Below are 16,500 nucleotides of genomic sequence, written 5' to 3'. Positions count from 1 at the left end.
GATGAGGGCGCACCGACACGATGTATCTTACCGACAGTGTATTGTCAAAAATGAGTTTGTTTTATCAATAAAATAATGTGTTCAAGGGTTTCGCTAGTCTATAAGGTATGCCGTGACGGGGCGCCCTGTACAGCAGACATTTGCAATAATTGTCGATATTTGTAATAACGCAGACATTTGCAATAAAAACAACATTTTTTCATTCAATAAAACCTACAACTGTAATAATTGTCTAAATGTTTAATAATTTCTGTGAACGACAGGTAATAAAACTTGCCGACATCTCTGCGTAGTAAATGTCATTAAAAACATGTAATAACATTGCCGAAATTTGTAATAACACATGACAGTAGGGATGGCATTTCCTTCCATTCTAAAAAAAAAACGTGTTATCTAAATAAGACGACAAAGAATGAAAAATCACCACATGAAACAAAAGTGAATTCAAAATGCATTACTGTAAATTGATTGGTAAATTACAAATTATCAGCGCGCGCATGTATGTATGTATGTACGTATGTACGTATGTATGTATGTATGTATGTATGTATGTATGTATGTATGTATGGATGGATGGATGGATGGGTGGATGGGTGGACGGACGGATGGACGGATAAAGCAAACTGTTAATGTAAGTGATCTCTCGCCAATTATAAGATAAGGGATGTTTTAATTAAGATAAGATTTGAAGAATGGACAATGTGTCTTTATTTAGTCAATAAAGAAAAGAGAGAATTACATACAGCCTCAGACTGCTAGTGGTCTGAGATATAGCTGAGAGCAAAGTAACCAGGGAAAGAAAAAGAGTGAATTGATCAATATCACGCACAAAAAAAGTTATATTGCACCACAAAAATTGATCATTCAATCGATCAATCATTCAACCAAATAATAAATCAATCAATCGATCGACCGATCAATCAATCAGTTACATGCTCGCTGCCCCCCCCCCCCTATATATATATATATATATGTATATATATATATATATATATATATATATATATATATATATATATATATATGTATATATATATATATATATATATATATATATATATATATATATATATATATATATATATATATATATATACTGTTATTGTGTGTTGCATTTGATTATTGAGATTAAGAAACATTGAACATTTGTAATTTGTCCATGGGGTAAGGTAACATATGGTATGATGGAGTTTCGCTTTTCAATGAAACACATAATTGCACAGTTCTTGACAGCTTAGTCTCTCGTACATGTTAAATCGCGTTAGATCAGATACTGGAGTAAACAATTGGTCATTTCAAATTTCAACCTATAAATTATCATAATGTAATAGCATTTGTCCTAGTAAATATTAGCCTTGTATCATTTGCCCAATTCTTTTTTTTTCATTTGCTAGACTTTTACTGGGAATTAGAAGACTAAAAAGGAGGAGCGTGCAATTTTAACAAAATAATTTATGTTAAATATGCAATTTTAATAAGTTAATAAGTTGTTAGAAACTAAACATTCCACACATATCCTTGACCGATAACAAGTTTTAAAAGCCATTCACGTTTGAAGTTGAACTTTGTTTTTGTTAAAACTGTTCGTAAATGTACATACAGGAAGGGAGTTCTAAACACATTTTAAAAACTATTCACATATATTTGCAATTGATTTAAGTTGCGAGTACGAGATAGGTCTATTTTCCCTTAATTGTCTTTCATTGAAATAGATAAACATGGTTGTAATAATCCTAAATACATACTCGTTTCATTTGTTCACCTTAATAATAATAATGTTTTCAAATAGCACTATCCAACATTGGGCTAAGAGAGATAGATTTACAATTACATGTATTACACAATCGTGGAACACAATTGTGGTTCAAATCATGGACAAGGACTTTAACCATTCAGAATCAGACGGTAGCGTCAAGGCTCGAATCTGCAACCTGTGGCATTCAAGCTGTCATATATGTGTATTACGTTTATCAGATATATTGAATGAAGGATTGTGTACTGAATAATATAAACAAGTTGGCATACATTGCTTTTATTGGTCGCCTATTATAAATACATGAACGAAACGCACTTAAAACCCATCTCACAAATCAACTAAAAGAAAGTTTTATATCAGATTATAAATTGGCCGTTTAGAGGACACTCGTACTCGGTTAGCGATTTCTGTGAGAAAATTATATGTTATGACGTCATTGCCACAAGCTTTACCTGACGAGGTAGGCATTTGTCATGTGTAGTCGAATTGGGAAAAACGAAGGAAATGTGATCTCTCAACGTGGGGCTCCTATACCTACGACCCTAATACTAATAAAAGAGTCTCTTGCTCTGTCGACTGAGCTAGCAACGCATTTCAGTACAGTTTTCCAGTTTTTATACAAAGTGTCCCTCCAGTTACTATCTTACATATTAACAATAATGTATCTATGCAAAGAACATTTACAGTAAATTTTCACTATTCTATAATTAGCCTTCGCTGACTGACTGCCAGGCATGCCTACAGAGACACATTACAACAGTATACGTGGGATTGTTTTTGGAAATATGTTTGATTTAGTATGTGGGTGTCATTATCTAGAAAGGCAGATGTTATAAATCAAGGCTCGTTCATCTAGTTTTATGTACATTTGTGTAAACACGTCACAAAGGTCAATGTGCCACGGTGTCATCCGTTATTTATAATACAGTATTTGACCTTCTCATTACATGTTTGTCAGTCAAGATGGCCTCGGATTGGATGCAAGTATACGTGTCCCAGCAAGATGTGTTAAATGTGGTATGATAACCCGCAGATGCACGTGTGAAGGTAAAGTTAATACATACGAATATATTTTATTCTAATACATTTTTATTTTAATCCTTGACTAAACACATCCAATCCAATTAACAATATAACCTTAGGCTTGTGTATTGTTATAGAGTTTAAAAAGGTGAAATTATAATATGCAATCATTGTGAAAAGGAACCCTTCATGTCATTAATTACCAGAGTGGAAAGGCCAGGGGAATGATGTTTGGGGAAAGGGGAGATTGAGATTTATACAAATCGGTTTTCGTGACGAGCCAAACATTAAAAATAAAACAAGTCTTCGTAGAAAACACATCCCAAACAATAGTGTATTTCTATGTTACTAATAATTTGTAAAATTGATCTGATATGTTGGTTTTATTGTTTTTAGCTGTGGACCCAGAAGGTCAGTGACACTAGCACTCGAGTTGTAGCAGAAAGTCATATCTGATAATATAGGCGTGGGACACGTGTTTGTGGAATTGTGTTCTTGTACAAAGGGGAGATTTTTTTACAACCAAATTTGTCCACATTCAGAATAAGCAGGGCTTACCACAACGAGACAGTGACAAATGGTTTCTCGTCTGCGTCTCATTCTCGTTTTGCAAAAGTAATTAAGCAACGCTTCCGAGACACGTGATTTTGATAACTATTTTCAACTCACAGATTTGGCAAATTTACTTGCTTACTTACTTACTTAGTAAACTTACTTACTTACTTACTTACTTACTTACTTACATCGATTCACTATTATTTTTTTTAAAAGGAAAATGTCTCACTCTTCTTCCGTATCCACCAGCTGTCGGCCACCAGATGGTGGGTGGGGATGGGTTGTTGTCGTCTGTGCGGCCGTGGTGCGATTCATTGTGTTTGGCTTTGCAACAACTGGTGGTGTATTTATTGTTGCTCTACTCCACTACTTCAATGCCAACGCTGCCACAATCGCATGGATACCTTCTCTACGATTTGGTATTGTAATGTGCACATGTAAGTTGCAATTATGTATTCATATCAGCGTATTGCAGGTTGTGAAATACAGGTACTATAGTCACTTCGTCAACATTTCTTGGATATAATGTATGTTATTGTATTTTCGAATAACATAATACAAAGAATAACGTGGACTTTAAATTATATCAAGGGTGACGTCAGTACTTACAAGGGGTGGGAAAAATGGAGGTCACTTTTTCACATCAGATTTAAACCACATTTAGACTGAATGCCTCCCGTAAGGGAATGCAAAACTCTCTTAGCTATAACTATTATACATGGTATGCCTCTTTACCCGACAGAAAAGAAGAAATCTGAAGTTTACTTAAGATATTACCAAATCCCCTAAAATAATCAATTATTCAAGCTTTAGAATACAATTTCTTATCATCAATGTGTGCATCACCAGGGGTTACATGGAATGTGTGCATCACCAGGGGTTACATGGAATGTGTGCATCACCAGGGGTTACATGGAATGTGTGCATCACCAGGGGTTACATGGAATGTGTGCATCACCCAAGTTACATGGAATGTGTGCATCACCCGAGTTACCTGGAATGTGTGCATCACCCGAATTACATGGAATGTGTGCATCACCCGAGTTACATGGAATCAAATCATTCCTTAACAAATGACTGATTACAATTAAAACTATATCAGTAATGTATACTATACAGGTACCACATTATATGAAATTTGAAGTATGCATTCTGACAATATACCCAAATTACTAAAAATCGTTTAATTATGCAAAGGAACATTACATCTAACAGTTATATCAACAAAACATTTTATAAAATGTACACATTGTTATGGTTGATGTGTGCACCACATTATATTAATTTGAACTTTGCATTCTTAAGATATAGTATCCGAAACACATTAGTTATGCAAATGACTCATTATTATTTATGGTGGTATATTTACCAAACCTAATGACTTCAAGCCACCGACTTGAAGAATATGTGCATGAGGAAACGATGACACAGACAGAGACAGGCAGACAGACAGACAGACAGACAGACAGACAGACATTCGATCCCTAAAATACAACCTTCTTGTAAGAAAGATAAACATTGAATAACGGTAGGGTCACATTCTACTTTTACTCATTTTATAGTCCATAAAGGAAGGTTATATTTTAAGGATGGGGTGTCTCTGTCTGCCTGTATGTCATCGTTTTCTCAAACAGAGTTGGCTCGTTCAAACAAAATTTGGTGCACATATTCTTTAGGGTAATGGATACAAGATATAAGGTTTTCAAAACATCCCATGATTATTAATTAATTAATTAATTAATTAATTAATGATAACTAATGACCAATAATAATTATCTATATCTTAAGAATGCACTCTTCAAATTCAATATAATTTGGTACACAAGTCAAACGTAACACAGCACAAATGTCCTGATAATCTTGTTGGTGTAGCTTTTAGATTTAATGAGTCATTTGCGTAATTAATAATTTTCAGTAATTATGCTTAATCTTAAGAATGCATTCTTCACATGCAATATAATTTAGTACATACATCCACCATAATAATGCGCACATGATCTAAAAGGTTTTTATGTAAATGTTAGTTATAATGTTACATTTGGATAATTAATAATTTTCAGTAATTAGACTGTATTTTAAGAATGCACACTTCAAATATCTTGTAATGTGATGCAAGCATTGGAATAGTTTAATGATACATTTTTTAACCGTAGTCAGTCATTTGTATAATTGATGATTTGAGAATACAAGCTTCAAATTCTGGTGCACACGTTACGTTGATAATAAAAAAATTGCATATATCCTATAAAACTAGATTATTCATTTGCATAATTAATGGCAATATCTTAAGTATACAAACTTCAGATTTCTCATAGTTTGGTCTAACTAATTGCCAAATTAAGGGGTATATCATTAATGATAGCTATAGCTAAGAATTTTGCACTCCAACAATTAAAAGCTTAGCCCTTATAGACGGTATTAAGTTAAATCTATATTACATTGTGATTATGGCATTACACCACTGCCACTGCTGCCTCTGCCACTGCTGCCCCATCCCACCACTACCACTGTTGCCCCATCCCATCACTGCCACTGTTGCCCCATCCCATCCCACTGTTGCCCCATCCCATCACTACCACTGTTGCCCCATCCCACCACTACCACTGTTGTCCCATCCCACCACTACCACTGTTGCCCCATCCCACCACTACCACTGGTGCCCCATCCCATCACTGCCACTGCTGCCTAATCCCACCGCTGCCTTATCCCACCACTGCCACTCTTATATAAGAAAATATCAGTCCTATTGCTACTGACAAATATGCCTGAATCAATCAATTGTTAATTTTGATGTGAGATGGTTTTGAAATATTTGAACAGGCGGGAAGGTAGTGATTTAGAGAAAGGAAATTTAAGGAGGGCCACTTTTTAGAAATCAGAATAGGGATAGAGTCAAGTAAATTTATGCAACCGGGTTTGATTTCCCAGCCCCTTGTAATGACTACAGGCTATCTAAATACTTTCCACGATAATGAAAAATGAAACCGCCCTCTATGATAGCCATACAGGAACATCTTTACCAACATCTGAAAAGAGATTAGAACACTTACAAATATTAAAATGCATGCTTTTTAATGAATTAATTTGAGTGAATTGAGAATGTACATTATATCGTGCATACCTGTATCTTTTGTAGGTCCAGTGGCAGGTCTTTTGAATGATAAATACGGTACAAGAATCATTGTTTTTACAGGAGGGATTATTTCGACATGCGGACTTTTACTGAGTTCCTTTGCTACAAACCCAATGCATCTATACTTTACTGACAGTGTACTTTCAGGTATAATCCGTATCTATTCGTGGTCATCATTAATAAACGTTCAAGAGTTTTTTCGGAAAATAGAACGTATGTTAGGGAGCATTCGTTTTTTACGGGGGGGGGGTTGACTTTTACAAAGCAGTTTTTAGGGGGGGGGTCAAATTTTATATCCAATGGTTTGGGGGGGGGGTCAATTTATACAACAGATTTGTATGGAATCATAGCAAAAAACAACAGAATTGACAAAAAAATGTACAAAACAGAATAAAAACATGTCTTTATTCTGTCTGATCAGGTGATAACAAGTAAAAAAAAGAAAACACAGAATCACAAAAATAAAACTTTCAGGCTGTGGCAATATAATGACATACCTCACTTTTAAAACTCTTTAAAAACTCTTTAAAAACAACAGAACTCATTCAAATTAATTTTTGACCACTTACCAAACATATCAAAGAAACAATTGACCTGAGTGAATTCCACCATAAAAATCGTAAAATGGCCGCCACGTGGCCCCGGCCGGCGGGGACTAACAAACATAGATAAGAACACAAAAGAGATAGTTACTAAGTTAGTCTGACGAGTCACTTTGACTCTTCAGTTCACTGTAGTCAACTGTATCTACAGATCCACTTTGTTCCGTGTCACTTTGACTGTCAAGTTCACGCAGGTCAATTGTTTCTTTGCTATCGGTGGCTAAGTGGTCAAAAATTAATTTGAATGGGTGCTCATCAATATATTTCAAGTTGTACATGGGCACAAGCAATTTGGCTTCCGATGCATTTACAGAGCTAACATTACCAATTAATACCATGGTGGCTGGTGCTGGTCTACCAGTATCAAACGGGTGAAATTCCACCATTATAATCTTGTTGTAGAGAGTCTCTACACGGCGTTGTAATGCTTGCATTTTTCTCTGTCTCGCCTTTCTGTTGGTTTTCATTCTTGAAAATGAGCAGCCAAAAATTTCTCTTGATTTCTGTAGTAGATCGGAAATTTTCTTGGTGAGTTCCTTGCAGTGTTGCAGTTCGATGCGACACCTATTCAGGTACTCATTAAAAAATCAGAAGATAATGGTTCCTGGCCATGCATATTATATGAAATTGCAGCAGTTTATTGATGACCACTATGAGATAGGACACTTGTACTTGGAATTTCTCAAATTTGACTGCATGAAGAAACTGGGACATAAATGTGACTTTTGTAGTGACAGAGACTGGGTCAGTTCTCCCCTTCAGCATGTACCAAGACCAATGCCAGATTACACTCAACTTCCAAATTTCCACTATTTACCTGTCAAGGATGTACCAGTACTGGATACAGAAGGCAATCAACGTGCAGTAGATGACTACCAGCCACGTGTTCAAATACGCTGTCTTTTTGAAGCAGGAGAAATGTCTTCTGATGACCATGACAAAGTTGTTGAGTTCTCAAAGAAGTATATAGTGCCTGAGAAAGTGGTAGTTGACTACTTAATTCATTTAGAGACATTGAAAACTGTAAGACTCAAGAAAAAGAAGCGAAACCAAGCTAATGCTGTGGATCAACCACGACATTATGACAGCCATGACTGGAATGCACTGTACAGAAACAGTGAATTACGTAAGCTGAAAGTTTCTGACCTGGACATGTACATGAACAGACATAAATTGACAACTTAGAGAAAGATGCTAAAAAAAGACAAACTGAAAATAGTTGAAGCACACATTGGCAGGCAGTTGTGTCAAACAACACTGGAAAGTCTGAGAGTGAACCATGAGAGGGATAAAGAGGAGGAGGAGAGCGATGAAGAGGATGAGATGGACGAAGACAGTGAATCAGAAGATGGACATGTAGTGATATATGAATTGGGTGAATCAGAGGAAAGTGACTCGGAAAGTGACTCTGAAAGTGATAGCAGTGACATTGAAAATGAACTCTTTCACACAACAAGATCAGGCAGACAGTGTACTACTTGGAAGTCACGGAACTACATGGACTAGGTTTCATGGTCCATTATGTGATATGTCGAACAAACACTCATATAAGTCAAGTGTTTCATAAATCTATTATAAATCAAGTGAAAAATTTTTATAGGGGGGGGGGGTCACATTTTACAATTGATGGATTTAGGGGGGGTCAAATTTTAGAAAAGTAATTTTTAGGGGGGTTGCTTTTTACATTTAATTCATACCTCAAATTCCACCGACCCCCCCCCCGTAAAAAACGAATGCTCCCTTATTGATGGCTGTGAAAAGCGACGGTTTGTATGTATGTATGTATGTGTGTGTGTGTGTGTGTGTGTGTGTGTATGTATGTATGTATGTATGTATGTATGTATGTATGTATGTATGTATGTACAAATGTATGTATGTATGTATGTATGTATGTATGTATGTATGTTTGTGTGTGTGCGTGCACGTGCTTACATTCAGTTGTATTTGTTGCATAATGTACATAATTATTCTACCTATATTTCATAATTCACAGGTGTAGGCCATGGTTTGTGTATAGTTCCAAGTATGTCCATTCTCGCACTATATTTCAATAAACGATTCGGTCTTGTTACTGGTATTGCCCTTGCCGGAAGTTCAATGGGATACTTCGTTTACTCACCTGTTTGTCAAATTATGATTAATTATTATGGATGGAGAGGTACATTCTTGATATGTTCAGCGGTAAATGCAAATCTATGTGTGTGTGCTGCGTTAATGAGACCTATCAATACTATTGATGAAGACAAGGAGGAGGAAACATCTCAAGATTTGGATACAGAAATAAGACAACGGAATTCAGGGAATTGTCTTGTATCGTTTGCCAAGTGTTCAGGATTCTGGCTTTTCTACAAATATAAAACATTTATCGTTTTCATGATTGCTTCTACTTTTGGAGATTTAGGCTATTTCATTGTGGTGTTCTTACTGGTACCAAACGCTGTTGATAAAGGTATTCTTAAAATAGAATCGGCATTTCTAGTTCCTGTCATTGGAATTACATCATTTATTTCAACAATTCTACAAAGTTTCATAATAGACAAACACTGTTGTCCTCCTTCATATATACTATCATTCACTATGCTAACTGTAGGAATAGCTGTATTCAGTGTGCCATGGATGAACACTTTTGGATTATTGATTTCTTCTGCTGCAGTCATAGGGTTTCTTTCTGGTGTTTACTACCCTGTATCGTACATAACAGTCAAAGACATCGTGAAAGCAAAAAATTACGCAGTTGGATGTGGTTTTACGTTGTTCTTCTGTGGAATTGGAAGCATGATTGGTTCTCCTGTCGGAGGTAAGAACAACGCCACAACAAATAGACGAAAATCAGAATGTATTTTGAAGCTTAAGTTTTAAGAATAGTTCCTAAAAAGTGACTTATTCACTGCATTAACATATATTAGGAAAACATTAAATTGATACAGTGACTAGTTATTGCAATAAATGTATTCCATTCGATTATGTAAACATCAATCTGAGTTTTTTCTTTTGTAAGTTCGTAAACATATTGCTGGAAGTTGGAAAAGATCCTCTACAATATGGTTCATATTAATTCATCGAAGAATCAGATACCACTTTCCCTGTTCCAGGATGTTATGTGTATTTCTGAGATGTCCACTCTATCAGCCACGTAATATTGTCAATATGAAGGGAGCATCACAACTCAAACTAAACACTCTCATTTTAGTACAATAAGACGTTATGAATTATGCATACTTTAGTATCTTAAAACGTTAGTATCTCATTTCATATTTTTAAAGTGTCAACTTGTCCATGTATGAATTTTTGTTTCACACATGGCTGAAAAATATATATCACCACGTTGTCTTTTCAGGCTGGTTGTTTGACGTCACTCAAAGTTACAAATGGGCCTTTTTCTTCGCTGCACTGATGAACATAATCTGTGCAATACTATTTCTAGTAATTGCAATAAGTGGCAGGAATAGGAATAGGAGGTCTGTGAGAGTTATGTGAATAGGCGTCGTCGTAAACCACGCTTCGTTTGCGGCACCGTCCAAGACGCACCGCCATCGTCGTAAACCACAGCCTCTTTTACGGCACCGTCCAAGAAGCACCGCCATCGTCGTAAACCACAGCCTCTTTTACGGCACCGTCCAAGACGCACCGCCATCGTCGTAAACCACAGCCTCTTTTACGGCACCGCCCAAGACACACCGCCAAGTTCCGTTGCTTCAGCAGAAATATGTGCTCTGGCTTTCGAGAATGGTGAATATGTTAAAGTCACATAATATTCTAAATTCATATAATCCCCAATTCAGTGTTCTAAGCAACAATCCAACAGAAAAAGGCGTGATATGAATATAACAGCTAGTATACATTCACATCAGTTGAAAACAAATTTTTATTTCGAATATCCCATCAAAATATCACATTTCAACATCAGTCTTTTGAGTGTATGTCATAGTCTATATCCACACTACACAAACGTGACCGATGTCTTTCAAATTCTAGGCTTATGACATTAAACATTGTTTGGCAGATATAAACTGGTTTGGCAATGACTGCGTGAAATGGCAAATCAAGATATCATTAATTGTATATTAAAATTATTTGTATATCAGTATTCACAATGTTGTTGTGCTAAAATAGTTTTATTTGAAAAAAAAACTCAGAGGAAATACATTAACCTGAATAACCTTTATCATAAGATTAAATATGATTTTGTTTAAGTAAAATCGATATGGAAAATAATTTGATGCACGGTAAAATATGTACAGACAAGTCTCACATAATTCATTATTATGATTGCCAAGTAATAGCAGGTCATCTAGTCACATGAGGTCAGTTCATTCCATTTTAAGTGTTGTACACCAAGGATAGATAAATGCATGTAGGTACCAAGCATGGCTCAAGTCCATGAGAGGTCAAGTGAGGTCATGTTGAGTCATGTCCAGATATTACGACATATGCTATGTTAAATAATTGGGAATAATGTAATTGTACATGCACACAAAAAATATTATTTTAAACATTTCGAAACATATTTTGAGCACAACAGAACCACTGGCGTAGCTGTATGTTGATATGATGTATAAATACCCAGACTATCAATCCATTATTTTTGTTCAAACCATATTCAACTTGGCTTGCTTGCAAGCACTTTTAACAGCTCCTCCTATTTTTGCAAGGTTCAACGACCTTGACCATACATAAATGCATATAGTAATACTCGGCATCTGCTCCAACACCAAGCTTTCAAAGTTTATTTTGTATAGACCCTTCTTCTGTAATGAAATAATGCATCAGTTAAGAGTGTTTGACTCTGTTACAGGAAAGAATTAAAGGAGAACATGCGTACATTAAAGTGGATATATGAATAAGGATTTGGTATTTATTTTGGATTTTTAATTTAGAAAATAATATTGACCACATCAATGTTTGTAAATCAATAAATTGCAAGATAATATTAAATGTGTAAAATGTTTGTTGTTGTACATTCTATGAGTATGGAAGTGAAATGAAATACATTTGCTTTACTTATTTGTACTGAAAATGAATGTTTGAGTGTACGAGAAACCAAGTCAAGTCCACCAAATGCCAACTTTACATTCAACCTGGAAACTGGTCATTTTGGGGACACAAGCTTGGTCACTGACTATGTTAATAAATCACCCAAAGACTGATTTCTATGAGTTTTGCGAGTGAAATACATTTTGTTTTACTTATTTGTACTGAAAATGAATGTTATAGTGTACGAGAAACCTTATTAAAATCCACCAAATGCCAACTTTACATTCAACCCTGAAAGTGGGCATTTCTGGCACATTCAACCTTGATCACTGACTATATTAACAACTCATCCAAAAACTGTGATTTACACGAGTTTTGCAAGTAAAATACATTTAACTGACTCCGTTTTAAATTGACCTTTCCATTTGGTCGACTTAATAGGGTAGGCTGTGAACATGTAAACAGAGTCTGACTGGTTTGAAATTCAAGGCCGAGTACATGCATACAGACAGACTGGTTTGAAATTCAAGGCCGAGTACACCCATACAGACTGGTTTGAAATTCAAGGCCGAGTACACGCATACAGACAGACTGGTTTGAAATTCAAGGCCGAGTACACGCATACAGACAGACTGGTTTGAAATTCAAGGCCGAGTACACCCATACAGACTGGTTTGAAATTCAAGGCCGAGTACACCCATACAGACAGACTGGTTTGAAATTCAAGGCCGAGTACACCCATACAGACTGGTTTGAAATTCAAGGCCGAGTACACCCATACAGACAGACTGGTTTGAAATTCAAGGCCGAGTACACGCATACAGACAGACTGGTTTGAAATTCAAGGCCGAGTACACCCATACAGACTGGTTTGAAATTCAAGGCCGAGTACACCCATACAGACAGACTGGTTTGAAATTCAAGGCCGAGTACACCCATACAGACAGACTGGTTTGAAATTCAAGGCCGAGTACACGCATACAGACAGACTGGTTTGAAATTCAAGGCCGAGTACACCCATACAGACTGGTTTGAAATTCAAGGCCGAGTACACCCATACAGACAGACTGGTTTGAAATTCAAGGCCGAGTACACCCATACAGACAGACAGACTGGTTTGAAATTCAAGGCCGAGTACACGCATACAGACAGACTGGTTTGAAATTCAAGGCCGAGTACACCCATACAGACAGACTGGTTTGAAATTCAAGGCCGAGTACACCCATACAGACAGACTGGTTTGAAATTCAAGGCCGAGTACACGCATACAGACAGACTGGTTTGAAATTCAAGGCCGAGTACACCCATACAGACTGGTTTGAAATTCAAGGCCGAGTACACCCATACAGACAGACTGGTTTGAAATTCAAGGCCGAGTACACCCATACAGACAGACTGGTTTGAAATTCAAGGCCGAGTACACCCATACAGACAGACTGGCTTGAAATTCAAGGCCGAGTACACGCATACAGACAGACTGGTTTGAAATTCAAGGCCGAGTACACCCATACAGACTGGCTTGAAATTCAAGGCCGAGTAAACCCATACAGACAGACTGGCTTGAAATTCAAGGCCGAGTACACGCATACAGACAGACTGGTTTGAAATTCAAGGCCGAGTACACCCATACAGACAGACTGGTTTGAAATTCAAGGCCGAGTACACCCATACAGACTGGTTTGAAATTCAAGGCCGAGTACACCCATACAGACAGACTGGTTTGAAATTCAAGGCCGAGTACACCCATACAGACTGGTTTGAAATTCAAGGCCGAGTACACCCATACAGACAGACTGGTTTGAAATTCAAGGCCGAGTACACCCATACAGACAGACTGGTTTGAAATTCAAGGCCGAGTACACCCATACAGACTGGTTTGAAATTCAAGGCCGAGTACACCCATACAGACAGACTGGTTTGAAATTCAAGGCCGAGTACACGCATACAGACAGACTGGTTTGAAATTCAAGGCCGAGTACACCCATACAGACTGGTTTGAAATTCAAGGCCGAGTACACCCATACAGACAGACTGGTTTGAAATTCAAGGCCGAGTACACCCATACAGACAGACTGGTTTGAAATTCAAGGCCGAGTACACGCATACAGACAGACTGGTTTGAAATTCAAGGCCGAGTACACCCATACAGACAGACTGGTTTGAAATTCAAGGCCGAGTACACCCATACAGACAGACTGGTTTGAAATTCAAGGCCGAGTACACCCATACAGACAGACTGGTTTGAAATTCAAGGCCGAGTACACCCATACAGACTGGTTTGAAATTCAAGGCCGAGTACACCCATACAGACAGACTGGTTTGAAATTCAAGGCCGAGTACACCCATACAGACAGACTGGTTTGAAATTCAAGGCCGAGTACACCCATACAGACAGACTGGCTTGAAATTCAAGGCCGAGTACACGCATACAGACAGACTGGTTTGAAATTCAAGGCCGAGTACACCCATACAGACTGGCTTGAAATTCAAGGCCGAGTACACCCATACAGACAGACTGGCTTGAAATTCAAGGCCGAGTACACGCATACAGACAGACTGGTTTGAAATTCAAGGCCGAGTACACCCATACAGACAGACTGGTTTGAAATTCAAGGCCGAGTACACCCATACAGACTGGTTTGAAATTCAAGGCCGAGTACACCCATACAGACAGACTGGTTTGAAATTCAAGGCCGAGTACACCCATACAGACAGACTGGTTTGAAATTCAAGGCCGAGTACACCCATACAGACTGGTTTGAAATTCAAGGCCGAGTACACCCATACAGACAGACTGGTTTGAAATTCAAGGCCGAGTACACGCATACAGACAGACTGGTTTGAAATTCAAGGCCGAGTACACCCATACAGACTGGTTTGAAATTCAAGGCCGAGTACACCCATACAGACAGACTGGTTTGAAATTCAAGGCCGAGTACACCCATACAAACAGACTGGTTTGAAATTCAAGGCCGAGTACACCCAGACAGACTGGTTTGAAATTCAAGGCCGAGTACACCCATACAGACAGACTGGTTTGAAATTCAAGGCCGAGTACACCCATACAGACAGACTGGTTTGAAATTCAAGGCCGAGTACACCCATACAGACTGGTTTGAAATTCAAGGCCGAGTACACCCATACAGACAGACTGGTTTGAAATTCAAGGCCGAGTACACCCATACAAACAGACTGGTTTGAAATTCAAGGCCGAGTACACGCATACAGACAGACTGGTTTGAAATTCAAGGCCGAGTACACCCATACAGACTGGTTTGAAATTCAAGGCCGAGTACACCCATACAGACAGACTGGTTTGAAATTCAAGGCCGAGTACACCCATACAGACAGACTGGTTTGAAATTCAAGGCCGAGTACACCCATACAGACAGACTGGTTTGAAATTCAAGGCCGAGTACACCCATACAGACAGACTGGTTTGAAATTCAAGGCCGAGTACACCCATACAGACAGACTGGTTTGAAATTCAAGGCCGAGTACACCCATACAGACTGGTTTGAAATTCAAGGCCGAGTACACCCATACAGACAGTGACTGGCTTGAAATTCAAGGCCGAGTACACCCATACAGACTGGTTTGAAATTCAAGGCCGAGTACACCCATACAGACAGTGACTGGCTTGAAATTCAAGGCCGAGTACACGCATACAGACTGGTTTGAAATTCAAGGCCGAGTACACCCATACAGACTGGTTTGAAATTCAAGGCCGAGTACACCCATACAGACAGACTGGTTTGAAATTCAAGGCCGAGTACACCCGTATAGACTGGCTTGAAATTCAAGGCCGAGTACACGCATACAGACAGACTGGCTTGAAATTCAAGGCCGAGTACACCCATACAGACTGGTTTGAAATTCAAGGCCGAGTACACCCATACAGACAGACTGGTTTGAAATTCAAGGCCGAGTACACCCATACAGACAGACTGGCTTGAAATTCAAGGCCGAGTACACCCATACAGACAGACTGGCTTGAAATTCAAGGCCGAGTACACCCATACAGACAGACTGGTTTGAAATTCAAGGCCGAGTACACCCATACAGACAGACTGGCTTGAAATTCAAGGCCGAGTACACGCATACAGACAGACTGGTTTGAAATTCAAGGCTGTGAACATGCATACAGACAGAGTGGCTTGAAATTCAAGGCTTTAATCATGCAAGCAGTCAACCCAATTGGCTCAATAATTTTGGAATTAAAGATTTTTGACCAAAAAGACAATTTTAGTCCCAATTTGCATATCACTGCTGGGCTCATGTCATGAACAATTCTTAATCTACACACCCCTAAGAACACTCCCTCCAAATTTCAGCCTAATCTGCTCAGTAGTTTTGGAATTAAAGATTTTTGACTAAAAAAACACATATTTAGCCCCAATTTACATATCACTGATGGGATCATGTCATGAACAATTCTTAATATAAACGCCCTGAAG

The sequence above is a fragment of the Glandiceps talaboti genome, chromosome 12 (assembly GCF_964340395.1).
Source record: "Glandiceps talaboti chromosome 12, keGlaTala1.1, whole genome shotgun sequence".
NCBI lineage: Eukaryota > Metazoa > Hemichordata > Enteropneusta > Spengelidae > Glandiceps > Glandiceps talaboti.
The sequence above is the reverse complement of the archived record's forward strand: the minus strand, read 5'-3'. Positions refer to the sequence as shown.